Source organism: Pinus tabuliformis, chromosome 7, assembly GCF_031772625.1.
Source record: "Pinus tabuliformis cultivar Carrire ecotype Pingquan chromosome 7, CPIR1, whole genome shotgun sequence".
NCBI lineage: Eukaryota > Viridiplantae > Streptophyta > Pinopsida > Pinales > Pinaceae > Pinus > Pinus tabuliformis.
The window spans coordinates 1,878,935,718-1,878,960,807 of NC_142293.1; the positions used below are offsets into that span (position 1 = coordinate 1,878,935,718).

General features: G+C 41.1%; 1 protein-coding gene across 1 annotated transcript in view; it reads left to right on the top strand.

Moving 5' to 3' along the window:
- The window catches only part of LOC149255985 (myosin-15-like), a 373,652-nt gene that overhangs the window by 302,422 nt on the left and 46,140 nt on the right, over window positions 1-25,090 (top strand). The window lies entirely within an intron of this gene.

Below are 25,090 nucleotides of genomic sequence, written 5' to 3' on the forward strand. Positions count from 1 at the left end.
CACGAGTCATCCACATGTCATAAAGTAATCAGTCATTGAGATCCTCTGCCCCTTTTACGAGAATAGGGAATGGCTTTGCCTTTTCCTCTAGAGGAAGAAGGCCTAGCCCTTGGAAATACAAATGGAGTCAGTCATCCTCTAGAATTTGATGAAGAGGTGGCGTCTCTCCTATGCTAATGCTACCCATCCTAGATGGTGTCACCTCCTCCTCATCATCCTCATCTAGCTCTGCCTCATGACCACGATGCTGCTTATCCTCCTCTACGTCTAGCTCTTTGTCCCCTGTAGCTGCTACCTCCTTTGGATCCACATCTAACCAATCCGGGATCGAGTCCATGGTCGGCCTCTTAGTCTCGACCCTCCTTGCAACAGTTGTATCAATATTGTCCAATGAGATGGCTTCCACATCAGGAGGTTTCTGAAGTTGTCTCACGCACAATCGAAGATTGTAGTAGATGTAGACCATGTCATGGAGGCGTTGGGACTCCAATTTGTACTAGGGTCATAGATTGTAAATTAGTACTTAGAAAAATTAAATATTAAAAATAATCTAATGAATTTAAAAAATTTAATTTGAACTTTTTCTTCATGTTGCTCTTTTTGCTGTGTATTATTCAAATACTGTCCAATTGCGCTCACACCGAGAGGAACTGCATGTTTCACTGAGCACTTGAATGGCAAGCGTTTGGAGATGGGGTACTTGTTGAAGTTTCTAAGTCTACTAGTCAGAAACCCTCCATGCACTTTATCTGATTTATTTTTACCTACTTGTTCTGTTACTTAACAAGTTATTTACAATATAAATTGTTCACACCTAATCTTCAACGGTTGGGTAAACAGGAACGTGAACAGTCATCAAGAAGATGAACTGATCCGTCCATTTTATGTATATAAATAATAGTTGTCTAATGAAATAATCAGTCAATTTTCTACTGCCCATTTTGGAGTTACCCTGGCCTGACATGGTATCGGAGCACAGGTCCCAGGTTCTAAAAATAGTTGTAACTCCTGCCTCTGTCCTGAAATATCATTACTGAGCTCTGTCCTGAACGCTGCCTCTGTCCTGAGTCTCTGCCACGCCTGTGCTGCCCTAACGCTCTATCACCTAACATTCTCACTTAACGCATCAGTATCTTAACGCATCTGTAGTTTTCTCATCCGAATAGACCGTTGTTAAGATGCTTTCACCTATGTCGGCCTGAAACGTTTGCCTGGCCTGTCCATAACGCCATGCCTGAAATTCCTCTTGGAGATTTTTTGCCCGGCATTTGAGTTTGGAACTGGAAGAGGCCCCGCGGGGTTTTGAACAATCGACGTCCCGTCTGGGCCTAGAGCCGAAGTACCGCCTGCGGCGGCTCCCGTTTCCAGCCCGCCCTCGAAATCAAAGCTCAGAGCGCCCTCTCCTTCCTCCATTGCTACGCTTCGCTGCAAGGACTGAAACGAAAGGAATTGCGAAAGCTTGAGAAGCTTTAATATTCCACCATTTATAACGAGTTTGGACTCTTTCGAAAAGTCTTGAAGAGGTCCGGATGATGCCAGAACTCTGAGTTCTAATGTCTCCTCTGGAGAGGGAGTTGGACGGAAGCAGAGTAACCCTCTTCTATGTATAGTTATTTTGTGTGTATCTATTTACTTTTCTCTGGGCATTGAATCACAACAGTCACTGCATCGTGTGCTCGGACGCCGCCGTGACTGCGCTAATATGTGCTTCCCTCCGTCCCGTCACTGAGACGCGGCCGTGGCTGTGCTCTTATTGGAAAGCAGAGAGTTGGAGATGGTCACATCGGTGGAGCCCTGAATTACTGTGACGAGGCCCAGTTTCCCATTGAAGGAGGTCAAGTGATCGATCCACACCTTGGTCACCCCCTTGTATATATGAACTGTATCGCTTTCTGCAACGTCGCCTATCTAGAAGTTGTGGAGAATTACGCTGTGGACCGAGCTTATCACAATGCCCCTTCATTTATGGTCATAGATCTCGCGGCGTCCGTGGAAGGTTAGGATCGAGCTAGGAGCGACCGACTGCTGGAGGGTAACATTGGTAACAATCCCGCTCCCACTGAGAATGAGAATCCCTCGTTGTGACCTGCATGCGAATGTTGCCAACCTGCCAACCTCACCTCTATGTTATATCCATTGGTAACCTTCAGTAAGTTCTGAGGGTGTTTGCGCTTTCTGCTGTAAAAATAGTGGGGTTTAACCAGCATATATATATTGACCAGCTGTTTGAATAAGTTTTTGAATGCGCTGTAAGCTGTTTGAATAAGTTTTTGAATGCGTTTTGGACGCTGTTTCAATAAGTTTTGGAAGCTGTTTGAATATTTTGTGGAGGATATTTTATAAAATTTTGGAGACATTTGAAGAAAACTCAGTGCATAAAGATTTTGAAATCTGTTACCCTTTTGAGTACAATTTCACTGTATATCAGCAGAAAGTTTTTTATCAGCAGAAGTTCTTTCTATCAGCAAAAGTTTTTTTTTAGCAGAAGTATTTTTTACAGAATGCATTCAATCATCTCTATGGTAGGAATAGTTCTCACTGGCAAGGAGAACTATCCTGAATGGTCCCGGATGGTAAAACACACCCTCATCTACAATGAGTTGTGGAAAGGAGTGTGTGTCGGAGAAGAAGACAAAGACCCTGTGCAGCCTACATCAGACAAAGAACTCGCCATTTGGGAAAACAAGAACAACAAAGCCTATGCATTGATCACAGCATCTATAAATGAAGAAGTAAGTCGTCATATTTCATCCTATTCCACTGCCTTTGAAGCTTTACAAAAGCTGAAAGAACTCTATGATTCACATTCTGCACTTGAAGTTGTTTAGCTCATGATTAAACTCTTCACTCTTGAACTGAAAAATAATGATCCTCTTGCTCTTGCATCTGAAATAAAGTCTATAATGCATGATATTAAATCCACTAAGGTTGAGCTGGATATCTCTCTTATTGCCTTTCTAAAAGCACTCTATCCTACCTACTCCAATTATCTTGAGTCATTACAAGCAAATGAAAATCTTAAAGATATAACCTTTGACTCTCTTGTGAAAAAGTTTGCTGAAAGAGAGAAAGCCTTTGGAAAGAAGACAGTCCCTGAATCTTCTGAAGACACTGTTTGCCTTGCTCATAAAGAAAAGCATCCTGCTCAAGATTCTACAAGAGGAAGAGGTGGACGAAGAGGAAGAGGAAGATACTTCAGAGGCAGGGGGGGCAGACATTCTCAAGCAGAAAAGGCAGATCTGCATTGCATTCGCTGCAAACGAAATGGATCACATGATGCTTCTACATGCAAGCTACCATGGGACAAAATTGAGCAGAGAAGAAATCAACAGAAAGGTAAAACTGATGACATAGACAAAGGTAAAGCACCTGAATCCGCTCACTATATTGAGGCACAATGTAACATTGGAGTAAATGAAGATTTGTTTAATGCTTCACTTCTTCGAAAAATGATTGGTTGCTTGATTCAGGAGCAACCTGTCATATGACTCATAGGAAAGATTTTTTTGAAGATTTCACTGACAATGTTGATGGAGCAGTATACTTTGCAGATCAGTCAAAAATCAAGCCATCAGGGCTTGGCACAATCAGGCTTAAACTGCCTGGTCTTCCAGACTTTCTTCTGGATCATGTTCTATATCTCCCACAGCTCAAGAGAAACTTGCTGTCCTTGGTCCACATCCGCCAGCAAGGTCACTCCATTCATATGTTTGATGGAAAGCTTGAGGTAAGAAAGGCATCTGACCACTCACTTGTCATGAGGGGTATAGAAGAAGAAAGACTTCATAAACTGCAAGGAACCTTTGCTCATGCATAACATTTCTCATATATTTCTCATCATGAAGAAGGTACACTTCCGTCAAGTTTATTATGGCATGCTAGATTTGGACATTTAAACTATGATAGTCTCCGCTTGTTGAAGAAAAATGGTGTTGCTGGTTTGCCTACAATTCCTAGAAAACATAAGCAATGTGATGCTTGCATTCTAGGAAAGCATAGCAAACAATCTTTTCATGATTCACATTCAAGAGCACATAGGAAGCTTGAACTCATTCATTCAGATTTATGTGGTCCAATGCCTGTTCCTTCTGCAAATGGAAATAAATATATCATGACATTTATTGATGATTACACCAGAATGTGTTGGGTTTATTTATTGAAGAACAAATTTGATGCTTTTCAAACATTCAAGAATTTTCATAAGTGGATTGAAAATGATGCACAATCTCATATTGGGTCTATTCGCACTGATAATGGAAAAGAATATACATCAAATGAATTTGAAAACTATCTTCGCCAACATGGGATCAAACATCAAACAATTGTACCTTATAATCCCCAACAGAATGGTGTAGCAGAAAGAATGAATAGAACAATCTTGAATATGGTACGATCCATGCTTTTCTTCAAAAATGTAAAGATAATGTTTTGGGCTGATGCTGTTCTATGTGCTGCATATATAAAGAATAGATGTCCATCTAGTGCTATAAGAAACAAGACTCCTTATGAATTGTGGTATGGACATGTTCGTTCGGTAAAACATCTCAGGATTTTTGGTTCCACCTGTTATGCTTTAATACCAAAGGTACATAGAAACAAACTCGGTGCTAGAAGTCGTAAGTGTATCTTCCTGGGGTATTCAAACACCTCTAAAGCATACCGTGTAAATAAAAAGTTTGTTGTATCTAGAGATGTCATTTTTCTTGAATCATCCAAATCTGACAGTGTTGTTGAGCGGCAACTTGATCGCTTGGATAGATTCAAAAAAACAAAATCATTTCAAGAGTTTGATAATCAGATTGCACATCTTGAAGGGGGGATTCCTATACTAGATCAACATGTGGAATCTTCTTCTGAAGAACAATCTCCCGTGCATGAAACTCCAACACCGGATGATCCTTTAAGTGATGTAATTGATAGAATTGGGAGACTCAATCTTGATTCAGTCCCAACTCAATCAACAGAGCAGCCTGGACCATCTCAGAAAGGTCCCCCAAAGTGGATGACAAAGACACTTGAAAGTGTTCATCCTGATGAAATTGGAAAAACAGGAACCAGAAATACAAACCGACAAGATGGAGGTGATGTAGATAACTCTAATTCACCTGTTGATATGGATGTTACTTATGATTGTGAATTGAACTTGTCTACAGATTTTGAACCAACTTCCTTCAAAGAAGCTGCTTCTCATGATGAATGGAAAGAAGCGATGCAGAAGGAGTATGATGCCTTCGTAAAGAATGGCACTTGGAAGCTGGTTGATCCTCCATTTGGAACCAAACCAATTGGCTGCAAGTGGGTCTACAAGAACAAGTACAAAGCTGATGGCTCACTTGACAAGCACAAAGCTAGGCTTGTGGCAAAAGGTTTTGCACAGAAGGAAGGGGTCGATTATGAGGAAACTTTTTCCCCCACAGCAAAATGGGCCACCATCCGGACACTCTTTGCACTAGCTGCTCAGAACGGTTGGAAAGTCCATCAAATGGATGTAAAAACTGCATTCTTGAATGGAGATCTAAAAGAAAATGTTTTTATGTCCCAGCCTGAAGGATTTGCTGTGAAAGGACCTGAACATAAAGTATGCAAACTTGTGAAGTCCTTGTATGCCTCAAACAAGCACCACGAGCCTGGTATGAAAAACTAACTGAGCATCTTCTGAAACTCAACTTCAAACATTTTGATCTTGATGATGCAACTTTATTTGTCAAGAAAGTTGGCAAAACAGTTGTATATCTTGTGGTATATGTAGATGATCTTTTAATGACAGGGAACAATGAAAGCTATATTGCATCCATAAAGAAAGAATTAGGAAAAAGTTTTGAAATGACTGATTTGGGCTATGTTCATTACTATCTTGGCATTGAAGTAACCCAACATCCAAAATCCATATTTCATTCTCAAAAGAAATACATTGGAGATTTGTTAAACAGATTTGGCATGATAGAGTGCAATCCTCTTTCTACTCCAATGGAACAAAACTTGACGCTCACATCTATTGAAGGAAAGGAATTTGAGGATGCAACAAAGTATAGCCAGCTTGTAGGAAGTCTCATCTACCTCACTACTACCAGACCAGACATTTCATTTGCTGTTGGAATCCTCTCCAGGTTTATGCAAAAGCCTTGTGAGGGACATTGGTCTGCTGCAAAAAGAGTTCTAAGGTACTTGAAGGGAACTCAAGACCTTGAAATCAAGTATACACAGGTGGACGACTTCAGCTTGATTGGATGCTCTGGTTCAGACTTCGATGGAGACAAAGAAACTGGGGTATCTACTTCAGGATATGCTATGAGTCTTGGATCAAGAGCTGTCTCCTGGAGATCACGCAAACAATCAGTTCCAGCAGATTCCACAACAGAAGCAGAATACGTGGCAGTAGCTGAAGCAACGAAAGAAATTGTGAGGCTCAGGAAAATTCTTGAAGATTTGCAGGTAAAACAAGTACAATCAACTCCACTCATGATTGATAACACTCTGCAATAAAGTTGGCCAAGAACCCAAAGTTCCATGATCGTACTAAGCACATCAATACTAAATATCATCTGATCCGACATCATGTTGAGGCCAAAACAATCCATCTCCGTCATTGTTCCACAAATGAGCAAATTGCAGACATCTTCACCAAAGCACTTGGAAGAGAAAAGCTTGAAAGATTCAGAACGATGCTTGGGCTCACCAACATCCCTTCAGATTAAGGGGGGGAATGTTCACACCTAATCTTCAACGGTTGGGTAAACAGGAACGTGAACAATCATCAAGAAGATGAACTGATCCGTCCATTTTATGTATATAAACAATAGTTGTCTAATGAAATAATCAATCAGTTTTCTACTGCCCATTTTGGAGTTTCCCTGGCCTGACATAAATACTGAAAATAAACACTAGTGCATGCTCAACATATTACAAATCATCAATTGAAGGAAACAAAAATGATCATAGCAAATTATACCATTTTTTTTGGACCAATGTCCCTGGAAAAACCCAATGCAGGAAAACCGATGTAGCTATCTGAGGGTTTTCTTATTAAGCAATTTCAGAGTACAATCTGGGTGCCAAATCTAGCTACCCAACAGGGAATTTCCTTGGCAATAGTACCTCTCAGTTTGAGACAAATGTCCCAACTGAAGGCTCGGATAAACTCTCCGACAGCTCCTCAACTCCAACTGCCCCAGAAACCCTAACATTTGCCTTTCTGGACTGCGACAGCCTCTCTTTGCCTAGCGCTGGCCCCGTGTCACCTTGAATGGGTCTGTGTCAGCCTTCTGGCCCTCTGCGTCAGCAACGTTGGCCTCTCTGAAGCACTGCGCAGCTCTTGGCTGCCTCTGCGTGGCCCTGCACGAGCCTTGGCTGCTACTACGTCACTCTCTCTGGCTCCTGCACTGCTCTCCCGGTAGTATCTTTGCCTTTTTGTCTCTCTGTACTCAATGCCGCTCAGCTGCAACACCGATCATTGATTCTATCTCTCTTAGCAAACCCCACTCTAGAGAATAGAATGACTGATCACTTTGGTATACCCTCCAAGTGACCCTCAAGCCTCTTCTTATACTTTTCTCATTGACAAATCAACGGCCGAGATTAAGTCCCTAATCAATGGCTAAGATTATATCTGGCTTGATCCATGTATTTTGGACCATTCTAACACAATTTTATATTAATCCGCATTAATATGTTAATTTCCCTAAGTTTCGACTTAGGAACTCCATTAGAAATATTAATTATTTTAATATCTCCTAAACTATTTAGAATCTGCTCAAACCCTTTCTGGGTATTAGAGATCTCATGTGCCCCAACCTCTCCACCAAATTTCGTTGCTAGAGCACATTCGATGCTACCACAATTTAACACTCTCTTAGCTAAGACTGTGCTCTAGTAATACTTCTCACTGAGCATTACTCTGATTATCCGACATCAGTCCTTGTGCTAATGTTAGGCTTGTTGATTGCTATCCTCTGCACTGCCTGCATCCTGTACTGCTACCCATGGCCTTGCCACTGCCACTATTGCATCTGTACTGCAACTCTCTCTGCATCCATGCTGCTGCTGGTCCTTTCTCCCAACAATACATCCACACTGCAACTCCTCTCATCATGCTGCCCAATGCTGCACTGCAACTCATTTACTGAGAAGTAAGTAACTAATCTCGCAACTCTGACCTCTTTGTTGGGCTAGAGACCCTCTTGATGTTGAAGCTCACTTTGTCGTTGACAAGTGCTCCCTCTCTGACCTTTGTGCTGCTGCAACAACTCCCTACATCTCACACTATTGCACCCCTCTCTGTGCCATCCTGCACTGGTGCAACACTCTCGTGCCTCTCGCACTGTTGCAGTCTGCTAGCCTCACGCTGTTTCGAGACTCCTGCTCTGTAGCTCTCTTTGCTGCTCCATCTGCATCTGTCTCTACCCACATCAACTAGTCCTGCTACTCCTCTTCGAGGCTCCTGTAGCAAGGTCTAATCTGAGAGGCTGGGCACCTCGAAGATGTTGCCCCTCATTTCTTGTAGTCCGCCTGACTACAACTTGATGTCTCCCTACTTCCGTTCAAGTGGTGCGTGTGCACTTATGGCACACAGAACAGAAAGGATCCTGACCTTCCAGATGACAAAGTTGGATGCCTCATCCAACCTGTCCTGATCCCTCAACCCATTCATGGCTATCTCTTTGCTCTTCTTATTGATTCTTCCAAGATCTCTACTTCCCGCCTGGAAGTTCTAGGTTTGACTCCTGCTGAGTCTCTCCACTTCCTGTCTGGAAGTTCTCGGTTAGACTTCTGTTGAGTCTCTTTACTTCCCTCTAGAAGTACTCTTCTGGACTCCCTTTGAGTCTGTATTTCCCACCTAGAAATCCTTCTGCCAACGTCATTTGCACCTCTTTGATCGTCTGTGCAACCACAACACTGATCTAGATTACTTGGCTCGAAACCCTCGGTAGCAACTCCCTCCTCTTGGCCTTGCCCTGTCAGGAACTGTTCTGACTACAATATCTCACCAGCTCCACTCTGCAATGTTCTCACAACCTTCTAAACCCCAACAACTTGAAGGTGAGAACTCCTAGGCTCTGCGCAATCCCGACACCAGCGACCCGGCCTCCTCAGCCAACTGCGTCAACCCTCCTAGCTTCTGTGTGGCTTTGCATGAGGTTCCCTTTGCCTTCCATAGCCTCTGCACTGCCTCTTCTTGGCTCACCCTTGATGATGAAGGCACTGCATCACCCTTCTCTTGTTGAGCATGTCACCTCGGGACAACGATTTTCTGCTACTATTGCTCCGCTTGACTGATGTCCTCAGTTCTCCTGCGATCTACAATCATGCTTTGATACCATGTTGATGTTTCCAATTCTACTTGTTAGAAACCCTCCATGCACTTTATCTGATTTATTCCTACCTACTTGTTCTGTTACTTAACAAGTTATTTACAATGTAAACACTGAAAATAAACACTAGTGCATGCTCAACATATTACAGGTGATCAATTGAAGGAAACAAAAACAGTCACACCAAATGACAACGTTATTTTTGGACCAATGTCGCCGAAAAAACCCAATGTGGGAAAACCAGTGCAACTATCTGAGGGTTTTCTTATTAAGCAATTTCAGAGTACAATCTGGGTGCCAAATCCGGCTTACGTAACAGAGAATTTCCTTGGCGGTAGTACCTCTCAGTCTGAAACAAAATTCCTGGCTGAAACCTCGGATAAACTCTCCGGTAGCTCCTCAGCTCCAATCTGCCCCAAAAACCCTAGCGTCTGCCTTTCTAGACTGCGTCAGCCTCTCTCTGCCTAGCACTTGCCCTATTTCACCCCGAATGGGTCCGCGTCAGCCTCAGGGGGCCCTGCATCAGCATTCTGGGCCTTTGCATCAGTGACGCTAGCCTCATTGAAGCACTGAACAGCTCCTGGCTGCCTCTGCATGAGCACTGGCTGCTACTGCGTCACTCTCTGGCTCCTGCGCTGCTCCTTCGACACTATCTCTACCTCTCTACCTCTCTATACTCAATGCCCCTCAATTGCAACTTCGATCACTGATTCTATCTCTCTTAGTAAACCCCGATCTAGAGAATAGAATGACTGATCACTTTGGGGTACCCTCCAAGTGACCCTCAAACCTCCTCTTATACTTTTCACGTTGACAAATCAACGGCCGAGATTAAGTCCCTAATCAATGGCTAAGATTAGATCTGGCTTGATCCATGTCTTTTGAACCATTCTAACATAGTTTTATATTAATCCACATTAATATTTTAATATCCTAAGTTTAGACTTAGGGACTCTATTAAAAATATTAATTATTTTAATATCTCCTAAACTGTTTAGAATTTGCCCAAAACGCTTTCTGGGTATTGGAGATCTCATGTGCTACAACCTCCCCACCAAATTTCGTGGCTAGAGTACATCTGATGCTACCACAAATCAACAGTACTCTGCCACCATAGCTTGTCCACCAAGCATCTACAAGTTAAACGAAAAATGAGAAACATGAAAAAAAAACATTGAAATTCTAAACTTGGAAGTTCGAAACAAACTGAAGCTTACTTTGGATTTTGGTCGTCTTATTCTCAATAGCCATGGTAAAATCAAATGTGCCACCTCCCATCCTATATACCTCCATTTCTTTAGAAATATCTTCACGTTCTTGCTCAGATGCCACCATCCTCTGAACACAAGTGAAGAATCGATCCATCACCTCAGCATCAAATCTGAAACAATAGGCGTTAGAAAATGCGGGGTTGAGGTAGATACCTGCAACATGAATGGGGTGATGGAGGTATTGTTCCATCGCTCATCAAGCACTCTCCATATGACCTGTTGTTTCTCTAACCCCTTGTCTCCCTTATCTTCATAATAAGCACGAATGGATTCTTTGACCCTATCCATGGCCTCATACAAGTAGCCTATTGCGGGCTTGTCTCCATCGACCAACAGAAGAACCCTTACCAAAGGTTTTAAAATGGCATATACCTCCTCTAGTCCCGCCCAAAAGCTCTAATCATATGAAACTAGTCTACATATGCTCTCTCCCTCTGGTTTGTGGCTAATAGATAAAGCACACCAATCCAGTGAAAGAAACATGCTCTTCACATCCCACACAAAATTCAATAGAATAAAGAGATATGAAAGTAGTGGCAAATTGTGTAATGACAGAACACACCACTCTTTGTTGTTGGTGAATCTTCTCATCACGCTAAGCATAGAGGCATGATTATATATAAATTTTGTTATGCTCCTGGATGATTCAACAATATCCCTCACAATAGGAAGCTTACCTATATCCTTCAAAATCAAGTCAATACAATGAGGAGCACAAGGTGTTCAAAACAAGTTAGGATACCTCTCCATAAGCAACTTGCTAGCTGCAACATAATTTGTAGCATTGTCCGTTATTACTTGGACATCATTGCATGGGCCTACTTCCTGAATGAAGATGTCCAACAACTCACATAATAAACGTGCATCTTTAATGTGTGTAGATTCATCAACAAATTTGATAAACATTGTACCCTTGGGATAACTAACCAAGAAGTTAAGAAGGGTCCTACCATTCTGGTCAGTCCAATCTTCTGACATGACCGTGCATCCAATGTGTTCCCATGATGCGCCAAACTCCTCCAATCTAGAAGTGCAATCAGTGTTTTCATCTTGAAGAAGAGGCCCTCTCAATTCTGCAAAGGTAGGGGCTTTGTACCTTGGGGCAACGATAGCAACAACATCAAACATAGGTTGGTAGAATGGGTTTGTCTTGCCAATGTTGAAAGGAACATCACTCCATCGAGGACACTTACTCTTAATTTTAGGTAACAATGGTATGTTCTATGCTTAAGAGTAGTTTTACTTCAATTTCTTTACTATCCCAGGACCAATATCTAGTTTAGTAATCACATCAACATGATAGTAAAATGCAGATAGAACATAAATATAAATAATAGAAGACAAGCCAAGACAAGAGAACACAGGGTGTGGCACTAGCCAGGGACAAACCCCAATGTGGGGAAACCCTTGATCAATTCTTCTTATATTCTTCAATAGTTCAGTAGAGAGATAGTACAATTTACAAATTTGATAATTTATGACAACATCAAAATGCGTTAACTAGAAAAGTCAATGTTGGTCAAACAGGGTAGAATTCTTCCTCTAATAAACTTGATCAAACCCAATCAACATCGACCTCCAACAACAAGTCTAATCAGCCCAGAACAATCTGAAAAAGTCCAGTCAAACACTAGTCAACAAAAGTCAACCTACTGCTAGCCCCAGGGCAGTCAATGCTAGTCAAAGGAGAGGTCAGATTGCCTCGATTTTAGTGCCGAAATATGTGGTCTGCTAGGACAGGGATACCTCACCCAAACTGTAGTCAAAATAGGTCAATGTAGTCAAACGACCTCCTTGTGGCTTGATCAACACTGGTCAACACTATCAACATAATTCGTCCTTCTTCCTTCGCATGTGTGGTAGAAAGCTGCCTAGATATGCGTACCCAATCACAAGAGGAGAGAGAGAGATGATGATGAAAATGACTTGAGGTCTCCTCTTTCTATGTGCAACGTTGAGGATGAGTTGGGGGTTTGAATCCTTGTTTTGCTTGCTGGTTGACCTTGACAATTTGTCCATAATATAAATAATATCATATCTTTATTTGTACATGTCGGAATCAGATGATCTTTAGATCAAACCCACACCTCTTGGAGAGAGGAATCCAAGAAAATATCAGTTGTCATAAATAACATGACCCATGTGGAGTTTGGCCCTAGTTGCCAATTTTAACACTTATTGACCAACTTGTCAGCTTATGCCTTTTTCCTTTTTTTAAGAGCCGATTTGATGCCAGGTTGTGCACCAGTTGTGGTTTTAGGAACAAAAAAAGATGATAAAGCTGAGGGGTTGGGAGTCGGGACATATGGGTGTTGAAGGTGATGCTGAAGATGCACTCTCACTTCCACCCACTCTTGAGGCCCCAACAAGTTGGATTTTTAGTGCTGCCTTGGTGTCTTTTCCCTCCTCTTTATCCATCAATGATTGAATGGCTTGTTGAATGATTTTTGGAGATGGATTTGGTCAAAGATCTACATTTTGCCTAGGATTTTGCCCCAAATTGAATTTTAATTTGTTGATACCTCCTGACATATGCTTGCCACACAACTTGCAAGTCAAATACATTTTATTGGTCGTGTGAAAATTTCTAAATCACGCATCAGAAATCCTACTGCAATCACTGGTTTATCATCTCCTACTTGTTTTTACGTTCAACAAGTTATTTAATTATTTAAACAACGATGAAAACACTGTTGCGGACTACACATACATGCAGATCATGAACTGAAAATAGAATGAAACAAATACACAAGGGACACTGTTATTTTTGGACAAATGTCCCTGGAAAAAGCCAATACGGGAAAACCGGTGCAACAGCTCTGAGGTTTTTCTATTATTAAGCAGTAGTTTTGAATACAACTTTGGATGCCCTCTCGGCTATCCAGTTACAAAGATAAAAATATACTGGCAAAAACCTAAGTGAGATTACCTCGCTCCACTCGACAAAAATCTCTTCGTTCCAGCAATTGGACTGATCGTCCTCGGCTACAACTGCACTGCCCCTCCGCAGTAGCTGCGTGGATGTGCATGGAGCACATTGGGACATTGCTTCAGCACTACGTTGCCTTCTGGAGCTCTGACGTTAGCCTTCCTGGCTGGCTCTGCTACTCCCCGACTGAATTCGGATTTCCACTGGAGGGTGGCTCTTCCCCTTCGCTGGAAATGCGTGGGCCCTTCTTGACCCAGCGTCAGCCTCCTTGGGTCTGTGCTGCCTCCTTTGGTGTCTCTCTGCCTCTCTCTCCTGTGTATTCGAGGTCCCGAAGAAGATCCTCCAACCTCAACTATCTCTGCCCCTCTATTGCAACAAATCACTTGTTCGATTTTCTCAGCAAACCTCGCCCTAGGAAAATCTAACTCATGGATCTCTCAAGTGTATCTCCAACTGACCCTCAAGCCTCCTCTTATATTTCTCCTGTTGATAAATAAATGACCGAGATTAAGTCTCTAATCAAAGACTAAGACTAAAACAAACTTGATCCTTGTCTCTTAGAAGCTTCTCACCCATATCTTTATTAATACGCATTAATATTTTTATTTTCCCAAGTTTAGACTTAGGAACTCATTAAAAATATTAATTATTTTAATAACTCATCATCCGGGTGGAATTTCTGCAAACAATTTCTGGGTTCCGGAGATCTCATGTATTCTAACCCCTCCACAAACTTTCGGAGCTAGAGCACATCCGATGCTACCCAAAATCAACACTCCCTCTGAGCGAGGAATGTGCTCTAATAATACTTCCTCACAGAAGCATTACACTTATCTACAACATCGGTCCCCTGTGTTGCTGATGCTTGGTTTGATGCCCTTCATCTACTGCACTGATGCTTCTTGTACTGCTGCGCATGACTCTGCCACTGCCACTGCTACATATGTACTACAACTCCCTTTCAAAATGGTTCCTCATGCTGCCCATAGCATTGCCATTGCTAACCGCTGCACTGCAACTCAGTTATTGAGAAGTAAATTACGGAAACTTCACCCAAAACTGAAATGCTGGTCGGTCTGGATGCCTCGTGATGCTAAAGCTACCTCTGCTGCTAATCTGTGCTCCCTCTCTGCTGCTACTGCATTGCTGCAAACAGCTATGTGCCTCTCGCACTGCTACAACATCCACTACGTTGCCTCAGACTTTGGCACTCTAGCTTTGCCATTGTCGCTCCATCACACCTCACTCCAACCGACACTTGTCATTTTGCTACTATTGTTAAGGGCTCCCGTAGCCGTATGTGATCCAACAGTTTGGGTACCTCAAGGATCCTGCCTGTCTCATGTAGTCCTCTCGAATACAACTCCATGATGCCCCACCTCTTCTCCAAAGGCGCATGAGCAGTCACGGCGCAATCGTCATCCTTGCCTTCCTTGTCAGCTTTTGCTGGAGTAGCCTTCGAGTCAGAAACCTCCTCCTTGCCCTTCTTCAGGGGGTACCCACTAGCATAATGTCCAAGTTCCCCACACTTGAAGCATCAGACCTTGGAAATATCCTCCTCCTTTCTCTTCTGCTGCCCTTACTGTCCCGATGATGTGAGAGCTGCATTGCCCTCTTCCTCCTTCTTGAGCCGGGATCCCTTGTCGCTACTCCCTGCCTTGATCAACCTCCTGATCTCTTCTTGTCGAAGAGCTGCCCACATCTCCTCCCAACTGGGGAGAGTCACTTTGCCCAAGATATTTTGGACAAATGTCTCCCAGTCCTCAGTGACTGCATTTAGGGCAATCCTGACCATGAACTCAGGATTTGGTGTAGACCCCACGGAAGTCAATTGGTCGTCAATCCCTTGCAACCTGAGGAGGAAGGAATCAATCTCTTCTCCCTTCTGCATCTGGTGCTGTCTCAACTGATTTTCTAACAGCCTCTTCTGCTGGACGGAAGTGCCTTGGTACAAGGTGGTCAGCGTCTCCCACATCTCCCTTGTTGTTTCTTTCTCAGCAATGTGTGGTACTACATGATCTTTGACCCCATCTAGGATCATGCACTTGACCTTCGCCTAGTCCTCCTTGTACTTCTTTAACGGATCAACATCAACTACTCTCAAGGCATAGTCCTTGATGCGATGTTTATCTAGGATTGCCAGGATTCTAGCCTTCCAGATGACAAAATTGGATGCACCATCCAGTCTATCCTAATCCCTCAATTCATTCACTGCCATCTTTGCTCAAAAATAGGACTGGTTCTCTTCTCCCTCTCTTGCTGTCAATCTAGCAAGACTTGGATCTGGATTTCTTTGGCGCAAGAAACCTTCTAAGGAACAGGCTTCTCTAGACTCCCCCCGAGTCCTAAGTTCCTTCACTCCAATCCTCCAGCCAAATGTCGAATCACTCCTCTCCAATTCTCCTTTGCTACTCCAACCCAGATCTAGATTTCTCTGGCTAGAAATCTGTCAAGGCAGTGGCTCCCTCTACCTTGGCTCTGTCTCCACAGACACTATTCTGCACCAACAAAAAAAACATCCCACCAGCGCCTCAGATTGAATCTGCTCCTCCAGCCCTGACAACTCATTGACTCGAACCTCTCAGGCTCTGCGCTGGCCCAGAGAGCTGACGCAGTCACTGCGTGTGCTCCTCTCTGGTTCTGCGCCACTCTCTGTAGGCTTGAAATGCTGACGCAGGCACTGTGTGAGCCTCTGCGTCACTTCTCTAGCTCTGTGTCATAGCTTTAGCGGCTCCTTTGCCTCTGAAACGATGCTGTCACTCGGGACAACTGCTTCTCTACAACAAATTCTCTGAATCTCCTGGTTGGTGTTTCCAGTCTCCTATGATCTACAATCCTCTGATACCATGTGAAAATTTCTGAATCTACACATTAGAAATCCTACTGCAATCACTGGTTTATAATCTCTTACTTGTTTTTACATTCAACAAGTTATTTAATTATTTAACAACGATGAAAACACTATTGCAGACTACACATACATACAGATCATGAACTGAAAATAGAACGAGACAAATACACAAGGGACACCGTTATTTTTGGACAAACGTCACTAGAAAAACTCAATGTGGGAAAACCGGTGCAACAACTCTGAGGGTTTTCTATTATTAAGCAGTAGTTCTAAATACAACTTTGGATGCCCTCTCGGCTATCCAGTTATAGAGACAAAAATATACTGGCAGAAACGTATGTGAGATTACCTCACATCACCCTGTAAAAATCTCTTTGTTTCGGCAAATGGATCGATTGTCCCTTGCTATAGCTATGTTGCCCCTTCGTGGTAGTTGCATGGGCTTGCATGGAGCACACTAGGGCACTGAGTCAGCACTGCGCTGCATCCTGGAGCTCTGATGTCAAACTTCCTGGCTGATTCTTTTGCTCCCCATCTGAATTTGGATTTTTGTTGGAGGGTGGCTCTTCCCCATCGATGGAAATGAGTGGGCCCTTCCTTACCCAGCGTCAGCCTCCCTGGGTTTGCACTGCCTCCTTTGGCGTCCCTTTGCCTCTCTTTGTTGTGTATTCGAGGTCCTGGAGAAGATCCTCCAACCTCAACTATCCCCGCCCCTCTGCTGCAACAGATAACTTGTTTGATTTTCTCAGCAAACCTCGTCCCAAAAAATTCGAACTAATTGAACTCTCAAGTGTATCTCCAACTGACCCTCAAGCCTCCTCTTATACTTTTCCTGTTGATGAATCAATAGCCGAGATTAAGTCCCTAATCAATGGCCAAAATTAAAACAGACTTGATCCTCATCTCTTAGAAGCTTCTCACCCATATCTTTATTAATACCCATTAATATGTTTACTTTCCTAAGTTTAGACTTTAGGAACTCCTTAAAAATATTAATTATTTTAATAACTCATCATCCAGGTGGAATTTCTACAAACGATTTCTGGGTTCTGGAGATCTCATGTATTCTAGTCTCTTCACAAAATTTCGGAGCTAGAGCACATTCGTTGCTACCCAAAATCAACAGATCCCCCCAGATTCGGGTATAGTGTTAGGCAATGTTGCAGTGATCATTATTGGGATATTATCGACAAGGGAAAAAATCGGGAAAAATCGTAAAAATCGGGAAAAAATCGTGGAAAAATCATAAAATACAAAATATCCATTTTTTTTTTTCAAAATTTTTAATATCTAAAGCATCTACAACATAAAATAAATACATTGACACATAAATATGATAAAAGAGCTAATATATAAGATGTGTAATATCATTTCTGGTGCTACATCACACATAATAGTGAATCATGTCCTGAATAGTAAGTCTTGACTCTTGAGTCCCAACTCAACTTCAAAATATCAACAAAAAATATAATAATGTATCTCATATCATGAGTCATAATGTCATATACAATGAAATGAACCAAATAACTAAAGTCTAATAGACTGATACTACTGATTTCCTTTGCCCCTCTTGCGAGAAAATGCAATAGCTTTCCCTTTCATTATAGATGTAGATGCCGGTGGAGTTGGCAGTGGACTCTGTTGTGATCTAGAAGCTAAAGAACTAGGAGCTATAGGAGGTAGACCACGTCCTCTACTGGTGGCAGGGATAGTTCAGGTAGGTGGTGTCAGCTCCTCCTCCTCCTCTCCCTCTACGCCTTCCACTACCTCTTGCTCTAACCAATCATTGATAGACTCCATGAGAGGCCTCTCGGCCTCAACCCTCCATGCAGCAATGGTGTCAATCCCATCCAATGAGATGGCCTCCATATCATGTATCCTCTCAAGTTGCTTCACCCACAATCGAAGATTGTAGTAGACGTAGACCATGTCATTAAGTCGCTGGGACTCTAACCTGTGCAAAGATCATGAAATAATAATTATAAAAAAAATATTGTTTAATGAATTCAAAAAATTATTTGGAAATTTGCAATATTTTAAGTTTTAAGTTTAACCTGTTGCGCTTCTTGTTGTGTATTTTTTCAAATACACTCCAATTGCGCTCGCATCCTGAGGAGCTACATGTTTGGCTGAGGATTCGAATGGCAAGCTTTTGCAAAAGGGATACCCTGGCACCATACATTCTCCACCATACATCTACAACAAAATTACAAATAAAATTTTAAAAGAACATAAGAAAAAAATGAAATTTGAAAGTTGAAGCAATGTAAGAAGTTATGAACTTGAAGAGACAATGAAACTTGAAACAATAAAAAAAAATCCCTGGCATTTTAGTCGTCCTATCAATCACAACCATGTCAAAGCCAAATGTGTCACCTGCCATCCTGTATGTCTCAATTTTTTTGGAGATTTCTGTACGTTCTGCTGGAGATCGCACCATCCTCTCAACACAGGTTAAGAATCCATGAGTAAGAAAATGGAAGGTTCAGGTAGATCCCTGCAGCATGAATGGAACGATGGAGCGTGTTGTTCCATCGTTCATCAATCACTTCCCATAGGAGGCGTTGTTTTTGAAACCCCTCATCTCCCTTATTATCATAGTAGGCCGGAATGGATTCTTTGGCCCTGCCCATGGCCTCATACAAATAGCCCATTGCGGGCTTCTCACCATCAACTAATCGAAGAACCTTTATCAAAGATTCAGTAACGATGCACACCTCCTGCACTCCAGCCCAGAAGTCTTCCTGGTATGAAACTAATTTGCATATGGTCTCTCCCTCTGGTTTGCGGCGCATTGTCAAAGCACGCCACTCCTCTGAAAGAAACATTCTCTTCACATCCCACATAGAATTCAAGAGAGATTGAGGATATATGAAACTAGTGGCAAACCGTGTAATGGTAAGGTGTATCAATTCGTTGTTGTTGGTGAATTTTCTCATCAAGATAAGCACAGATATATAATTATATATAAATTTTGGAATGTTTTTTGATAAGTCAACAATATCTTTGACAAAGGAAATTTTTCCTATGTCCAATATCAAATCAATATAATGTGCAGCACAAGGTGTCCAAAATAAAGTAGGATACCTCTCCATAAGCATTCTGCCAACAACAACATAATTTGCAGCATTGTTTGTTATGATTTGGACAACATGTTCTGCACCCACCTCCAAAATAAACACATCCAACAAATCACATAAAGTCTTTGCATCTTTGATATGTGAAGATGCATCAATAGATTTCATAAACATTGCCCCCTTGGGACAACTAACCAAGAAGTTTATAAGGGTTCTCCCCTTTTGGTCGGTCCAACCATTTGACATCACAATGCATCTTGTTTGTGCCCATGAGGTCTTAAACTCCTCAATCTTTTGATGCAATCAATCTTTTCATTTTGAAGAATCTAACCTCTAAAGTCATCATAAGAAGGGATTTTATACCTTGGGCCAACAGTTACAATAACATCAATAGCAGGCTAGAAAAATGGATTATTCCTTGCAACGCTGAAAGGAATATCACTCCAAAGGAAAAATTTGGCCAACAACTTGTCAGCTTGTTCTTTCTCATTTTTTTTAAGCATTGAAGTGATAGATGGTTGTGAACTAGACGTGGTTCTAGGAACAAAAAATGATGAGGCAGCTACTGGATTAGTTGTAGATATTGATGCTGAAGTAGAACCAATGCCACTTTCTTGTTTACCTAAGCCTAACACCCTCTTTGCTAGTTGCTTCTTCATTTCTGCTTTGGCCTCTCTCTCATGCTCTAATTCTTCCAATGATCTCAGGGCTCTTTGGATGATTTCCGGATTTGTATTTGTGCAAGGTGATAATTCAATCTGTAAATCCCCCTTGACATATGATGCCCACACAACTTGCAACTCAAGTTTATTCTATCAAACCCTCCATCAGGTTCACCAAATTCCCACAGACGGTCCAATTTCCTTGGCATGTTTGTAACTTGGTTGAACTCTTGACTCTTGAGTTTTAAATTTGTAAGATGAAGTTTGAAGTTGAATGGTGAACCTATGGCAAAATAAGGATTGCAAGTTACAAAAATTAAAAAAAATTACATACATGAGTAACATGACAAAACACATTGAATTTTTGACAATTTAACAAACAAAAACACCATCAAATCAACTCAAACTATTAGATAAACAATGGGTTATCCAAATCCAACCAAAAAAAAAAAAATGAAAACAAAACACATAAATTTGGTGCCCATACCGGGTTGTCGGAGAAAATTGATCCTCTCCTCCTCGGCTCTCAATCCACCTGGGCTTTTGAGTCGTTTTTCTCCTCCAATCAATTCCCAATCGACCAAGGTTTTTCTCCTAGGTCACTCCCAATCCACCATTGTCGCTGTCTGTCCAAATGAATAAAAAATAATTCGTTTTTTGGTGTTATAAACACGTTGTCCACCGGCCCGACGATAACAATGCCGTTGAATCGCGATGATTTCATTTTTATTGCGATTTTTTTAATTATCATGATTTTTTCTGGAAAAATCGCAAAAAGAAATACGCATAAAAATTAGGTGGTAATATCATTGGATTATAAAAATTGCGATAATTCGATAATATTGCGATAAAATCGCGATTTTCGCATCACTGGTATCATGTTCACTATATTCCCACATAGCGTCCAAAAGCCTTGGCATTTTGTTTTAAACTTTGTACTTGAATTTGAACCTGGACACAAAAAAAAAATTGAAAAAAAAAGGTTCCCATCACATAAGAAGCAAACACAAATGCAATTGTTGATTTTAAATTTTAAATGCCTCTTCTCAGTCACTTGAACACACTTAGATTCAGTAAACAAGGGTTTGAATTTTTTTCATTTGATTCTTGAAAGTAGAAGTTTTGCTTCAATCGAGATTCTAGACAATGTTTTGATTCAAAATTCTAGGCAAAAATAAGGTAAAAACAAACTTAGAACTATAGAAAGATTTAAGAAGCCATTTGTGTAACAAAGACTGAGAGAGAAATTAAAATACATACCTGGCAGCAACAATTTAACACTTTGAATCTCTCACGTTGAGCAGTAGACAAATCTCCAAATCCCCACCACAAAACTAGCAAATCTCCTCCTCTTAGGCAATGGCAAACAACTACTCTCTCCACAGGGACGAACAAGAGCAAAAACAACAAACAAATGTGTTTTTTCTCCCTTTTCGGCCTCTTATCCGCAGCCTGGGAAAGTTGGCTGATTTTTTTGGTCGACTCCCAATAAATTCAGGATTAATTCGATTTATTCCCGATTTGTTCGTCAATGAAAAGTCGGCCGATTTAATTGTTTTGATGAAAAATTAGATTTTTGGGATTTAGTCTCGACTTTTTCCATACTTGTACATGGTGGAATAAACTTAATGTTCCACTACATGCCTTGGCGTGTATCCTTATGCCAAAATACTACTCTCCATCTTGGTTGGGGCAACCTGCACTTTGGGGTTGGGTTAGGGTTAAACCCCATACAGAGCCAGAGGTGTCTACACGATATATGGAAGCATTAGACAAGTTGGTACCTAACAGGGAGGAGTATGCTAATCTGTGTCTTGAATTAGGCATATACTTTAGTTGCACTGGTTTGTTTGGTTCTTACACAGATTTGATGCTCTCACATGGTGGGAAGCATATGGTGACATGGGATTTTTCCCAAAATTGGAAAAAAAGGTTCTCTCAAAGGTTGTAAATACTTCTTCTATGGAGAGGTGTTGGAGCACCTACAACTCCATACATAATGTGAGAAGAAACAGTCTCAATGAAAGCCGTGCAGAAAGTTTGGTTTATCTGCACTACAACTTGACGTTGTTGAGTCATTACTGTGATCTGGCTTATGAGGATACAAGATATAAAATTTGGGACAACCACCTAGAGGACGATAATTTGGTGGATGACACTATACATCTTGAAGAACTGGACGCTGAACTTATGCGAGATGATGATGAAGCAACAACCATGCCACCCCCATTGTCTAGTAGCAGTGCTCGAGTAACAAGTCTTGTTCCTTTTGTTGATTTTTGGGTATAGCATCGGATGTGCTCTAGATTTGAAATTTTGTGGAGGGGCTAGAACCCATGAGATCTCCAAGACCTTGAAATCGTTTGGCGAAATTCCACCCAGATTTTATTTTATTAGAATAATTAATATTTTTAATGGGGTTCCTAGGTTTAAACTTATGAAAATTAAAATATTAATGGGTATTATTGAAAATATGGGTGAGAAGTTTCTAGGAGACGAGGATCAAGTCTAATTTAATCTTAGTCGTTGATTAGAGACTTAATCTCGGCTGTTGGTTTCTCAACAGGAAAAGTATAAATGGAGCCTTGGGGTTAGTTGGAGGAGAGATTGAGGAAATCAATTTTCTAAGGTGAGAAGTTCTCAGGAGGGAAATCGATTGGGGAGATCTTGTAGCTGAGGTGCAGTGATAGTTTGGAAATACTGACAGAAAGGTAGAGAGAAACTTGTGGATGTTGCACAGTAGTGAGGAGATCTGACGCTAGGCCAGTCTGGGCGCACGTAGAGCCAAAAGTGCTAGCGCAAAGAGAGAGAGAGCTGCCTTCCACGCAAAGTGCCAGAACAACTAGGGAAAGCTAACACAATGGGCAGAAGAGCTGACACAGAGCCTGAGAGAGCTCCACGCAGGCCCACGAAGTTACTGCGAAAGGGCAATGCAATTGTAGCCAGGGCCAGCCAGTTTCGCTGATGGATCAGACGAAATCTGTCGGGTGAAGTTAGGTGAAACTCATTCAGGTTTTCTGCCATTGTATTTTTCTGTCACTGGTTTGCCCGAAGGGCAACCAACATTTGTATTTAGAGCTTCTGCTTAATAATAGAAAACCCTTAGAGTTGATGCACCGGTTTTCCCACACTGGGTTTTTCCGAGGATGTTTAATCCAAAAATAAGTGTCCTTTGTGTGTTTGTCTCATTTATTTTTCAGCACTTCATCTGTATATTGGTGTAGGCTGCAGTGTATTTACACTAATATTTTCCGAATATTTTTGAAAATAACTTGTTAAATGAAGAACACGAGTAGGTAATGCAAATCAATTTACTGCAATAGGATTTCTGACTTGTTCGATTCAGAAATTTTCACACCTTTGTTGTTGCCGCCTCCATGTACATCTACATATGGAGGGCATTTGCCTTTTGGTTTTGGTCTTGGGACTGTGCGGGAGGAGACTCCTAGAAGACTACCATGACCTACTCAGAAATTAGACATTATTCATGGAGGCAAGAGGAAGATGTAGATGATAGATTTACTTGTCTCTTCTAGTTTCTAGTTGTTTTTATAACTGTTGACTCTTTCATATTTATTATGATATTTTTTGTAAACAATATATGACAATTGAAGTTTCAAGTTTGAAGTTGGCAATTATAACTCATTGGTAATGAATTATGAATATGATGCTCGTGAAAGTTGTTTCATTTCATTTCATGTTATAACAATTTATTTCATGTTAGATATTTTTTGTTGTAATGGTTACACTTAGATTACAAGTACAACTCTGGTGATCAATGATGATAAATGTTATATATTGAATTTTGAAAGCTTGAAACTTTAAGATTGATGAATCATGAGACTCAATATGTTGTATGTTACTATGTTACTAACTTGTGGATGTGGTTGATGAAGATTATAACTTCTAGACAATTGTTGTTATATGGTTCAATCTATGTTTTTTAATGTTTTTATATCTAATCCATCATTCTGCATGCTTTTGTTGACATATATGACTCAAAATATAAAAAATATAAAAAAATGTAAAAAATGTTTCTGTAATCGCTCCAAAACTGGGAGCTTCTGAAAATGTCAGTCCCGCTCCCCGTTTTCGCTCCCTCTTCCAACTAACCTTGTTATTGATTATTCGGCCACTTGGGAGGATTATTATTTTATTTATGAGCTAGTTTGGTGGGCTTCGCACCAATAGATAGTTATTTCCATATTATTTTAGTTGATGGGATAATGTAGGCTCAAATTAGGTAATTCGAACTCCTAATGAGTGTATAAATAAGAGAGATTTGAATTCATTTGTATCATCACTTTGGATTGGATCTTTCTTCTCTCCTGAGAGTTTTGCAATTTTTCTTGGAGGATGAATTGGAGCATGGATGAATTTTGATGTTTGGATTGGAGTATCTTATTTTGGATCTTCTTTATTGTCAAATTATTGATGTTTGGATATGTTCTATTACATGTAAGTACACAATTTTAATGCTATTCTTGTTTTACTTTTGCCATATGCATTGGGTGGGATTTTTGCTATACTGGGGTTAATTGCTGCATTGCATAATTGCGAAATTGTGGAATTACTGTTTCTATATAGTATCTCTCAGTGTATGGATCATGTATGTGAATGAAATCTCCTAGGGATAATTCTACCAGTGAATTTATCTTGATAAGCCATTTTTCTTTGCAAAGTGAAGTATAAAAGCTTCGAGGTCACTTCCGCTTGCCCTAAAGGGCAAGCAAAGTAGTCCTCAAGGCTTCCTTGACCGAAATATGAAGTCCTTTCTCATCATTCTCTTAGAATCCATTCTCCCGAAGGGATTAGGCATTGGTCTACCTAGAGGTGATCACTCAAAGAACATTTTTCTCCACCTCTTCCCTTTCTCTTTAGGTCTAGCCAAGTTGAGTCACTTAGGGCATCACTTTCCCGAAAAAATAGCCATAGAAAAAGTTTGATCTCCTAGCCTCTATTGCACTGGTGTGTCCTCAAGGCCTCCTCCAA